General features: G+C 48.6%; 1 protein-coding gene across 1 annotated transcript in view; it reads right to left on the bottom strand.

Moving 5' to 3' along the window:
• Positions 1-7979, bottom strand: part of ADGRF5 (adhesion G protein-coupled receptor F5) — a 93042-nt gene extending 85063 nt beyond the window's left edge. The window contains exon 1 of the mRNA XM_010973849.3: positions 7552-7979. The gene's annotated coding sequence lies outside the window, so the exon portion shown is untranslated. The remainder of the gene's footprint in view (positions 1-7551) is intronic.
• Between the last annotated feature and the right edge of the window lie 2220 nt (positions 7980-10199).

A 10199-nucleotide genomic window follows, 5' to 3' on the forward strand; every position in this document is an offset into this window, starting at 1 on the left:
GCTCCTGTTTTGTGCTGAGAAGGTCCTAATTAGAATTAAATGGGTGGGAAAGAGCCAATCAGAGGGGAGGAGGCCACTGGCCATCTGGAGGATGGGAGGGAGTGAGAGCTGAGCTCTGGGTGCTGGGAAGGACCGTCTCTGCCCTTGAGGCAGGAAAGCAGGAGGAAGAGATGGATGGTGAAGCAGATACTTTAGTGGAGTTGGTGGTGAGAGGCCAAGGGAATGATTTCCCCTGAGAAGGCACAGTGAGGTGTGTGTGTACGCTTGTGTAGGTGTGTGTGCACACATGTGTATGTGTGTGCCGGGTGCGCATGTGCACTTGGCCGTGCTGGTACTCGGAGAGCTGAGGATGAAGAGACGATGGGAAAATGTGTCTACAGATAATTAGAATCCACGGCTGCCTGAGGGCTCAGGGGTCTCCTCTGGTCTTCCTGGACTTAGACCCCCTGGTTATCTGGTTTCCTTGCACTCCCACGTGTGTCCACATATTTGTCAGATGTGCTCAAAGTTTCTTGCCAGCAGAACTTCTGCTTTCCCTGGGTTCCTAACAGAACTCAGGTACGGGGCATATGCTTGGTAAATAACTTGGTTGATGGAGAGCTCTCTCCTCTCATTGTGCCCCCGCATTAGCCAGTAACCACACTCCAAAGGGGAAAAGCAACCATCATTCTAGGAGGATCCTTCCCTGTGGATGGGGAACAGAAACCGGGTCTGCATTTGCAGTATGAAAATGTATTACAGTAAAGAAAGAAGAAACTTCACCAGATCTGAACAATGACTGGGTGCACGTTATAATGTTGAATGAGAGCTTTTGAAATAAGTTTTATGCATTATTACCTATTTTTTCTCCATCAACCTCCCCCTCACCACACACACACACACACACACACACACACACACACACACACACACACACACACGGTATATATACACATCTGTCTGCATGTGCAGCTGCAGGTGCAAACACATACAACCCAGGTCTGAAATCTTGCTGCTTGGAAGTCTGGAAGGGTGATTTGTCTGCAATGTGGAGGCAGACAGGAGAAAGGGTTAAGTAAGGATCCTGAGCAATGCCTGCATTTGTCCTTTGAGGAGCAACAAAGAGAGGAAGCACAGCTTTTGTGGAAGGAAATTCCCAGGCCCTGCTTCGGACATTCGCAACCTGCCCTGTGAACCCCTGAGGGGTGTCTGATAATAAACACTCACAAACAAAACAATCCCTAAAAGCAATTTGACTAACATTCGCACATTTTTCACCAGAGGGCTAGAATACCTTTTCCGGCATCTGTGGACCCGGAGGGGACCTGGAAGTCCACCTGCTGGCAGAGCCCAGTGACCGGACTTCAGCTCAGGGCTGGCATTTCTGCGTGCAGGTCCTCTTGCCCCTGTGGTCTTTGATTCCGCAGGGGCACCATCCTCATATGGGGCTGCTGGGATGCAGATCACAGACCCACACAGGGTGGGTGTGGACCGCTGTGAGACCCACCTGCTCCTCTTCCATAGTGACCCCCAGACATAACCCTGAGCGTTGCAACCTTGACTAACAATGCAGTGACCTTCCCAGGAGTGAGGAAGGTTTGACAGAGGCATGAAAACTCTCCTAGTAAAGTGTGCCCATTAAGTAACAAATTAAGCTTCTTCCTCTGCAGTGTCAAGAAACCAAGCCAGAACCAAAAGAAAAAAGCAAACCCCCAAACAACAGCAACAAAACCCCCTGGAGACTTGACGGCAAATATTTTTACAGTAATTTCTCGTAAGGAGCTCAAAGCATATTAGGGCCAAAATGCAAAACCGTAAGCAAAAGTGTAGTTTGGGTCAGTTTATTTGCAATGTTGCACCTTATTTCTCCCCAAAAGGATGTGAGGTTTGTGGCATCCGTTTTGTAGATAAATAAGTCAGGGATCAGAAACTAGGCAAGGATAATAGGAAAATTGTAGGTGACTCAGCTGTCAGATACCTTTTCTCGTGTGTGTGTGTGTGTGTGTGTGTGTGTGTGTGTGTGTATTGGAGCTCTGTGTTCATGCATCTATTTTTTAATACTATAACGTGCTTCAAAACTCCTTTATTAATTGCAGTGTAACCCAGGATCTTCGAATGACATCCCCATTTCTCAGGGGATGTCATTTCTGGTCTTCTGAGGGAGACCAGAACTCACTTCTCAGCTCCAGTGAGGCTACAAATAGAAAGCTGACCCTCTATTTCTGAAATGCCATCATGGGCCTCTGGGATATTTTTAGATGACATAAGCATACATGTCTACTCATTTGCATGTGCCCAGAGCTGCCGGGCGACCTGCATTGTGACCCCGGCACTGAGGACCGCAGAGACCCGGGAATGACAGGTTCCAGATTTCACAGTGGGCGGGGTAACCCAGAGCCTCCCACTCAGGGCCCCCGCCGCCCTTTGTACCGTAACAATGCGCGGAAACACACGCTTGTTAGAGGAAATTCCCAGGACCGTAGGTTTGGACATTAGACAGTTGCTCTGCTATGCGGGGTGGGCTGATGGGCATCTAAAAATAAACGTGCTGGTCTGCCTGGGCTTCTGTGATTTTGTCCTGCATAGTTGATTACATTTCAAAGGAATTTTTTTTTAATTGTTTTCAAGAAAGTGAGCTTAGGGCAAACCGGGAGAATAAAATATATCATTGTTTTGTTTCGATTTGACAAAATGTAGGGTTTGCTGATACCCATTTCTATGGAAAAGGCAACAGCTTCTTTCCCATGAGATTTCAAAACAAGCTTGAAGAAATTCAAAGCATGTTGAGATGCTGTTCACGCAACTGCAGAAAGATGTGACGGTTTAAAACTACAAGAGCAGACAGTCTGAGACCCCGAAGGATGCAGTGTTAGCAAAGAATTCCAGGGCAGATGCAGCAGTGATGTGAGTGATGTGTGCAGGGCCCCCTAAGCTAAATTCTCCCTCTGGAAAAGTCTCCAGCTCCTGAGCTGGCAGAGAGGCTGTTAATGACGTGGCTAATTTAGCACAGAAAGAAAAGTGGGTGGAAAATGATGGTTGATAAACTCAGAACAGGCGGCCAGCTCCAGCCAGCTCTCCTCTTCCAGCAAAAGTCAAATATCCCACTACAGTGCTCAAAATTTAGAGGATGGTAGGACCATTTATTCTGTACTTTTAAATGTTAGATTTCTGGATGGCGAAGACTCCATCGCCCACATCCTAGGGTTTCCATGTTGTAGACGAGCACAGATCAGGCACAAAGCTCTGAGTCCTACTGTTTCTTGCCTGACCCCAGTTTGGCTGAAAATGCACAAAATGTGGCACTTTTCCATCAAATAAGAATGTGTTTGCAGCACAAGAAATAACCTACAATCTAGTTAAAGAGTAACCCGAGGAGAGCGGTTTGGAGTGAACTTTTCTCATCTCATTGTTCTCATTTCTGTTTTGCTTTTTCCTGGAACTCCAACTTAACTTGATTGCTGTTACATAGACCCCATTTAAAAAGAAACGCAGCTGATGGGTAAGGCTAGATGGTCAAAAGGCAGCCTGGATCATTCTGTAGCCTTGTGTTTGTTTGTTTGTTTGTTTGTTTGTTTGTTTGTTTGTTTTTGCAGACCTTTCTTTTGGCGGCTTGGGTTGCACCCTGATATCACAAGACTCTCAGTAGCTTTGAGCGGGAAGGACCTTGAGGTCATCACCCAGACTCCACCCAGCGTGGGCATCCCGTTGGGAACACCCGGGCCACGGTCTTCCAGGGTGCTGGAACTCTGCCCAGGACAGGGCGTTCACCCTGCCACAAGGCAGCTCACCCAGTTTTAGACAATTCTGATGGTGGGTAAATCTTCCCACAGACTGAGCTAAACCCTGTTCCCCTATAATTTCCAGGTGCTGATCGTCTGTTAACCTCTTTTTAGAGCGATCTTTAAATATTCGAAGACAACCTTCCAGGGCTGCAAGACTTACTTCTCACTTCAAATGTCCCCTGGTTCCTCCAGCTAATCTGCAAATGACAATTTTCTCATTTTCACCACCTTGGCCAGCCCCCTTCTTTCCCATTGGAGGCAACACAGTAGGTACTTTCGCTAATTCATCTTTTCTACAACCTTGTTTGCTAAATATCACCCCGCCTTTTCAGAAACAAATCCGACCTCGAGAAGATACAACTACTTATTGAAAGAAGTGGCAGATGAAAGATTCAAAGAAGAATTAAAGAAGAAACGCTGACCCGGTGTAGGCAAGGTTGACCTCAGATACATCCTGAGATCTCGGGCAGGTCGTTAGAAATCTCCCATGCAGGTGAACCTCTTTTCTGTTGCTATGACGACATGTGCTTAATAACAGAGGTTAATGTGAATTTGAAAGATTAGGAAATGACCAGCAAACACATTGGCTGCTGGAAGGCGGCTGCAGACAAGGTAGTTGTGTGGGAGGTCTGGAGGCAAAATGATGCATAAGGAATGGTGGATGGGAGCAAGAAGGAATTTGAAGGGGGTCCAGGGTCCAGAAGGCATTTCGTTTGGAAGCTTCAGACAATGGGGGAGCAAGGCCAGAGGGCTCAGACAGGGGAAGGGAGGCTCCTTGAGTGTGCCTGGAGAGTCTGCTGCAGCCTAAGCCTGGTGGGTTGTGTCTGGAGAACAAACAGAAAGTATCTATGTCCTCCCAGCTGTCCCCGCACCGCGTGGGAGCCCAGAGCTCAGGGACAAAGGGCACTCTGGCCGGCCCCCAGCACCTGCTCCTAGGTGAAATCTGGTTAAGACACAAGTCTTTATGTGGGAAAAGAAAAAGCCCATGTGTTGTCAGGAAGGGAGTCCTTGCAGCCCGTGCCACAGTGAGGGTTGGGGATCTCCTCTTTGCCGTATGTTGAAAGCTTTCTAGATTTTTCCTGCCCTCCTTGGTGGAGCCACTTTCCTCCCTTCTCCTGGCTGCTTTCCAAAAGCAGAGGGATTGCCTGAGGATGGCACTGCCTCCCTCCTTGGCTGCCCTCCTTCAGACCAGCTCTCCAGCCAGCAGCTAGGGCCACGTGGATTCCTCTAAGCTTCAGGGCACCGCTTTCCAGAAGTGATGGCCATGCTGTGTTGGGTGGAAAGTGTCAAAGGATAACCTTAATGTCTACGGCTGAGCATGTGGGCAGTAATGAAACAGCCTCTGTAAGATCACCTCTTCGCTGGTTTGACTCAGAGAAGGACAGAGCGCTGCCCTTCGCATCATCATGGAGCCAACAGAAGTGAGCAGAGGGGAACCCTGGAGATCATCCTCTCTCTACACTCACAAAGGCAGGGGCTTCTTTTCCTGCCAGCTCCCTGTCTTGTTCACCACTTGAGAAAATCAAGGTTCAGAAAATGGCTGTGGCCCCACCCACAGAATGGATGTGAAGTGGTCTCCTGGCAAAGGAGTTGCAGGAGCTGGACTCTGTCAGGGCGCTGACGCACAGCCCAGGTTCCTTTCTACTAAATCACGCGGCCTGCCAGCTCCCAATGTCTTTACTTGGAGGTGCCAACTTTTATTAGAGATAAGGCTTTCAGATTTCCTTTACGCTTTTTAGGGAGAAGCAAGCTAGTGGATGGGGAGGTGCGTGGAGGCAGGACTCACCTGGCATGTTACCCAGTGCCTGGTTCTCGGAAGGGGTTCATTATGCTGAAAGATGAGTAAGTCTCTGACTTGGAGTCGTGGAGAATGAAGGGCACTGATAGTGAAACACCTGATGGGAGACACTATTCACAGAGCCAAAAAGAAATTGATTCTAGAAGGTACGGTCTGTGGCAGGTACTCAAAATACTTGGTGAAAAAAAAAAAAGGAATCTAGCAACTCTCTTAAAGGAGAGTGTGGGGAAAATGTTATAGAGCTTGGCCATCTCCTTGGAAAACTTCCAACTACACATCTCAATCTGGTGATCGGTTTGGGGTCTTCAGACAATGTAATCCATTCATTTGTTCAGCCATTTGTTCATGAATTCAAAAGCATGAGGCACAAGCCATGCACCTGGCATTGGTCCAAGTGTTACAGATTCAGAAGTCAATGACCAGTAACTCCTCAAGGATGAAGATAAACCTAGCAACCATCGTTGGATGTGCTAAGGGCTACGACAGAAGCATTTTGCTGAGTGCTATAAAATCGCAGACTTGCGGGGCACTTAGTATAAGGTGAACTGGATGAGGGGGGTGGAAGGTGGACCGATCAGGCTGCACGGGGTAGTTGGGTGAAGATGAATGAAAGGATCTGGGACAGAGAGAACAGCACGCATAGACCTGGGTAGGCATCAGAGCTCTCTCGTCCAGGGGAAATGAAAGGTATTCGGTACAGCTGGAAAGTCTGGGCGGGGAGAGGTGAGGCTGACAGGATGAAAAGGAGCAGACCTTGAAGGTCTGGTCTACCCTCCTTAAGTGGGGGTTTCTCAGATTTAAATGTGCATAGGAATCAGCCAGGGACCTGGTTAAAATGCAGATTCAGTAAGTCTCAGGAAGGGATGGAGGGCCTGCTTCCCTAACAAGCTGCTTCATGATGCCTGCTATAGCTGGTCCCCGAGCTGCCTTTTAGGTAAGCAGGCTGTAAGCAATGGGAGCAATGGAATGCTTCCCTGAGAAGAGTGACATTACCAGAGTTGCATTTTTCCAAGAGCCCCGTCGCAGGGTATGAAGGATGGGATAGAGGGAGATTGCGCTGGGGTAAAATACGTAAGTGGCAAAAATTTTGAGCATCTGAACTAAGTTAGGAAAGAATAGTCAGCTTCCAAAGAAATGGGTATAAACGGACTAGTGTTCTATGGAGTTGCTGTGAAATATTTCTCCAGGAGGAAAGGCGGCTTATAAGGACAAAAAGGAAACAATGAAAGTATAAAAGGCAAAAAAGATCAAAGAAACATGTCATATTATTTGAATAAGCCTAGATCCACTCCCCTCCCGACAACTGGGTCTCAGTGAACACAGAATCTTGAGCCCCATTAATGACTGGAAAATACAGCCTGCTAAGGAGAGCAGCGTCCCTGCAGGAAGTTATTACCACAGAGTAAATAAAACCGGCTTTCTCAGCCATCCCTTGATAGATACTGTCACTCCTTGCATCTAATTTCAGGAAACTTTAGGAAGAACAATTGTTTCATAGCAAATACTGGAAAATAACACGAGAGACAGCCCACCGGATCCAAAATTGGAAACACCAATTCAGATTCCTGTTAGAAAATCCTCTGTCAGGTCTAGAACATCTCTAACTAAAAGGAATGACTCAGAAATGAGTAAAATAAAAAAATAATCAAGGGAGGGGTCTACATTGTTGAAAAGAAAGGGCAGGTGGTAAACTGTTTCCCCTTAGACAGCAGCCCCCAAATGCAACTTCTAATGAGATCTGCCTCCAAAGGAAAGCCTCGTGTTCTAGGTTCTAAACATCCTTTATCCACAGATGTGCAAATTCAAAACAACGGAAGGTCCTCTCCTCTCTCACTATGCTTCCTCCTGGTCTTGCAAATGAGTAAATCTCAACCAGACGCACAGGTTGAAAGCACGCAGCCAACTAGAAAAGCCATAGGGCCACACACGGCCGCTTCAGCACAGCGTGGTCCACAGCCAACAAGACAAAACAAAAGAGTGCAGGGGACCTACCTTTCTCTTCTGGGCTTTGCAGGCTCCTGAAATTTAACCTTGTCCTGGAGAGTTTCCCAAGAACCTCTTTGGGGAGGTGAGACTTCAGGGCCTCCGATTCAATCCCCCATCCCCCGGAGGGTGGGGTTTCCCAAGACCGGACTTCAGATCCTCGGGCTCACGCAGACCTTAGGGAGCAGAGGTGAGAGTGCCTTCTGGCCTCTGCTGCAGGAAGAAGCTGGGAGGCTCAGTGCGCCTGGAGGTGGGGGCGGAGGCTGGGGGAGGGGAAGTCATCTGGGAACTGTATTAAAGAAGAGATCCTCTCCACATGATTTCCTGTATTAGACGCCTGCTGCCTCTCTCCAGGCTCCGTAGAGGAAATAAGAAATTTAAACGTGTCCTTTGACCACTGGCAAGAAGGGAATAAAGCTGCTGAGCATCATGGACGTGAGAATGAACAGAGCAGCAGGCGGGGCGGAAGGGCCAGCCAGCTTTGCCTTTTACCAAGTGCTTTCCTCCTGAAGTTTCTCCAAGTGTTTAACTCTGCAAAAGTCAAGAATGCCCTCTTCCTCTTGCACTGAGCTGAAGCAGTTTCTGGCCACGGTCCAGAGGTCGTGTTACTTAGCTGCTGGGGAGAGGCAGGCTGGAACAGGCCTGAGAAGGGTCTGCGTGCCAGCCGAGGGAGAGACCCTCTCAGCTCTGTCTTTGGAAATGCCGGTGACATTCTGTGTCTGATTTTGGAAGAATTCCTGAAGTCCTGGGGCCATTTTGCCCTAGGGTTTAACAAATGATCCAAAGGCTGTATCTGTTGATTGCTGGAAGGAGGAACCCTGCCCCTTCATAACTTGGGGGAGCTCAGTGCAAAATGAAAACACGAGACCTCATTCAAAAACTGAGGATTTCGAGATGCTGACCACAGCACGTTCCAGAGGGCAGGGGCCCTTCTGAGCCCAGGGCTGTTTGTAGCAGTACGGGTTGTCCGTCCATGAAGCCTGTCCTGCCAGAGGAGGAAGGTGGGGACTCTGGGGGTGCTGGCTATAACCAGCAGTGTCATCCGGAGCCCTGGACCATCACCATTTTGTTCCGAGGGGTGACAGCCTTTGAACAGCAGTGCACTGGGTCGGGGGTGTGAGCGGCACAAACCACACACACAAATCGAAATAAGCAAACAAAAACATGAATGAACTTATTTACAAAACAGAAACAGACTCACAGACAATGTCTCTCCTTTGCAGTCTTCATGAAACGATCTGCCGGCTTCACATCCTTCAGTACCTGAGGACAAATGCTGTGACATGGCTCACAGCCCCTTCCAGACCCCAGCCCTAGCTAAGCTGTGCCCCCTGACCTCAAAGCCCACTTCCACCTGCTCGCTCCTCACCCCCTTTTCCTTCCCTCTCTCTCCAGCCTTTCTCCTCTCCTGGAAATCGCTCTGTGAAGCATGCCCTCCCCGCAGCCCTGAATCCTTTGACTCTCACATCCTCTAGAAAAGTACTTTTCTGATGCTAGGGCCCTTCTGGTGTTTTTGCTTAACAAACCATGCTTATTTCTCACGGGACGTTCATAACTCAGAGTGGTGAAGCCCTGTCCATTTGACCCTGTCTCCTGCTGAGATATAAACTCTGTAAACTCATGGACAGTGTCATTTCAGCATCACAGCCCTAGACCGAGGACCCAGGAGGGTAGGATTTGTGCAAGATCAGCCCTAGCGGGGGGAGGAGGATTCATGACAGGGCTCCACTGTTTGAAAAAGGGGCAAACGTAGGACCCAGTGGGAAACATAAGATGGTTGATATGGTTTTGCAGTTTAAACTCTGGCAAAGTGGAGCCATTCCACCGGCAATAAGGTAGGGCTGTTGCTAAACATTTATTAAAATGCCAGTTTGTCACGTGGTGCCTGTCCCTGTGCCCACGGGGACTGTGTGATGAGTAGAAAATGACCCCTCTTCAGAAAAATGAAGCTTCAGACATGCCAAGTGGATGGAGGACTGAACTTAGTAGGAAAGGGTGAAGGAATATGGGAAGTGGTTGGAGGTGAGAAGAGGGAGAGAGAGGGTGCCAGATGGGAGAGCGGAAAGGAAAGAGGGAGAGAGGTGGGAGGAACGTGGGAGGGAGGAAGGGAGGGCAGGTCCAGACGGAGAGGTGGGGAGAAGCACAAGGGTCCAGCGAAGGCTGGAAAACGGTGGGATGAGGGACATGGCGGTGGGAGGGCGGACTCTCCAGGCCAGAGTTTCACCCAGAATCATCTAGAAGCTCCGTGTTCCCTGCCTGACTCCCCAGTGCCTTTCCTGGGCTCCCTGATCAATCAGCCCCGTGTTTTGTGAAAACACAAAAGTCAGAAGGGGACTGAGGGATGTGCCGCAGGGCTGTTACGACACAGAAATTAGCGTCTGTGTCTTTTTGCTTGCTTGGATTTGGAAACATTTTTAAAGTCACAGAAGCCTTTTTCATTTCACGGTTGTGAATGGCTGTGATGAGGTTATTGCTAGAATTTCTGAAAGCATATTCTGGTTAATTCTCACGGTTCCTCTGAGTCCAAAAGTCACTTGGTGTGTTAGTGTGTATATGTATAAGCTGTGTTTCGCTGAGAAGCCTCAGATGAGGCTGTCAGATTGGAGCACGAGCTCTAGCAGCAGAGATGTATAACCTGACATTTCCGAAGATGATGT

The sequence above is a fragment of the Camelus bactrianus genome, chromosome 20 (assembly GCF_048773025.1).
Source record: "Camelus bactrianus isolate YW-2024 breed Bactrian camel chromosome 20, ASM4877302v1, whole genome shotgun sequence".
Lineage (NCBI taxonomy): Eukaryota > Metazoa > Chordata > Mammalia > Artiodactyla > Camelidae > Camelus > Camelus bactrianus.